Source organism: Geospiza fortis, unplaced genomic scaffold (assembly GCF_000277835.1).
Source record: "Geospiza fortis unplaced genomic scaffold, GeoFor_1.0 scaffold61, whole genome shotgun sequence".
Classification (NCBI taxonomy): domain Eukaryota; kingdom Metazoa; phylum Chordata; class Aves; order Passeriformes; family Thraupidae; genus Geospiza; species Geospiza fortis.
This window is the reverse complement of record NW_005054430.1, coordinates 7,605-9,795: the sequence shown is the minus strand read 5'-3', so window position 1 is coordinate 9,795 and position 2,191 is coordinate 7,605. Positions and strand designations below refer to the sequence as shown.

The 2,191-nt window shown below is 46.2% G+C and overlaps 1 protein-coding gene across 1 annotated transcript in view; it reads left to right on the top strand.

Annotated features, from left to right (window-relative positions):
- The window catches only part of PLXNA4 (plexin A4), a gene marked incomplete at its 3' end in the record, with an annotated part of 240,172 nt that overhangs the window by 237,192 nt on the left and 789 nt on the right, over positions 1–2,191 (top strand). The window lies entirely within an intron of this gene.

The window sequence follows — 2,191 nt, the reverse complement described above, 5'->3', positions numbered from 1 at the left end:
AAAGAGGAAAGGCTCCTGCTCTGGGGGTATTTGGTGTGTTTGGAGCAGAGCCCCAACAGGGAGCCTCCTGTGCTCCTCAGCCTGCAGCTCCTCCTGCCTGCTTCCTTTCCCCTGCCTGGCCTAAGGAGAATGACTCAACCCAAGCCTCTTGGCATCTCTGCCCTTGACCTCATGGATGATTTCCATCAGGGTCCATTTTCAAGAAGGAGGAACTCAGAGGAGCTGAATTTCCCTGTGAGGGGCCACAGAAATGAGCAATGCCCCTGCTCCCAGGCAGCCAGAGCTGGTGGGAGTCAGGGATGTTCAGTGCTGGGGTTTAGGCTCTGAATTCTTTGTGTGTCAGTGATATTCAGCGCTGGGCTTCAGCCCCTCAATTCCCTGGGTTTCAGTGATGTTCAATGCTGGGCTTCAGACTCTGAATTCTTCATGTTTCAGGAAAGTTCAGTGCTGGGCTTTACGCCCTGAATTCTTTGTGTTTCAGTGATGTTCAGTGCTGGGATTCAGTCCCTGACACCTTGGTGCATCAGGGATGCTCAGTGCTGGGCTCGATGCTCTGACCTCTGTGTGTGCTGATGTTGGACGTGTGTTGCTCTCATCAGCAGCTCCATCAAGATGACAAATTAACTGCAAATCCTCCGCTGTCATTGGAGCAGCCCAGCAGCCAAGGCCAGCACGTGCTCCCACTTCTGGGGAGTCTGATGGATAACAGTAGGATCTGAGCATCCCTGAGCACCCTCCACACCCTTTGCTGGCACAGAGAGCCCCTCTAAGTCCTTTCTGCTTCATTTTCCTTATCTTTCCTGGGGAAATAATATTCCTTTGCTGTCCCACAGCAGGTGAGTAGATCAAGGAAGGACAAAGATAACAATCTGTATATCACTGCTGTCCTTTACTCATACAGACTTTCCAGACCCTTTATCATTCCCTCTGCTCCCTTCTCTTTGACTTTCCAATACAGAAGATGATTCAGGCTCAGTTTCTTGGCTGAGAGGTTGATGCAGAAGGAGCAAGCTCAAGGGCTGTGCCAGGGAATAGTGGGAACAGGTCTTGACACCATAAGTTCTCCACAGCTTGTTATTTCCCTTGGATGGGAAGGGTGCTTTTTGCTCAGCTACCCAGCTGCAGGCTGGGAATCTTTGGTCAGGAAGGAATGGAGATTATAGTGTGGGGCAGGATGAAGATCTCCTACAACTTTGTTTCTTTTAGGGAAAGGTGCTGTGGTGTTTGTGTTGCTGCAGGATGGAATATTTTCAGGCAATGAAAGGCAACACAGGGGGAACAGAGGGAGATAAGGAATGTGGAAACATGAAACATGTTTCATGAAACATGAAGCATGTGGAAACATGAAACTCTGAAACATGACTGTGGGGTTTGCTGCTGTACAGATCTTCACAAGGTTCAGGAGAACTCCTAAGAACAGCTGTTTTATCATGACTTGTTCTATATCGAAAGGAATTGCAAACCTTCTCCAGCTGCTTTTGAGCCCAGACTCTAGAAATTGTTTTTAAGCAGGCAAAGAAAAGTCTGTAATTTTCTGCATTTGCTTCTGCATCACTGCATCACTGTCAGGGACAGACTGGGACTGTGTCTGGTTCCTCCTCATAATCCCAGTTATTGATGTCCCTAAGTGACACCCTGTTATGAGAGGTGTCTGGAATCATAAGGTGCCACACTGGTGCAGGACTGATTTCAATACCTGATATATGCAATCAGCAAGAGAAATAGTCTGTGTTGCACTGAACGCTCTGCAATAATAAATTGCCCCCTGGAACATTAGCAATAAGAGCAATAATATTATCTGAGTGGCATTCCAGTGAGTCACTCCTGCAGATTTGTGTGGTTTTTTATCTTCTGCTCATCACCACCACAGATCTTTCCCTCATTGCCATCATTTTGAATGTGGTGGATTTGTCCAGGTGGTGACAGGAGGGCAGTGACAGTGCCAGATAAAAGCCAGCAGGCTCTGCATTGTTCTTACAGTGCTTTTGTGTTGATGGGACCAGCAGAAGTGATGAAATCTGCTTTGTCCTTTTGGTGGGGAGGCTGGGAAAAGTTCACTTTTTGTTGACAGTTGTTGTCTGAAAGACCTGGGGCACAATGCATTTGTCCAGTGATTATTTTGTATATATATAATATATATTGTATATTTATTTATTTATATATATATCTATATATACATATGTAATATATA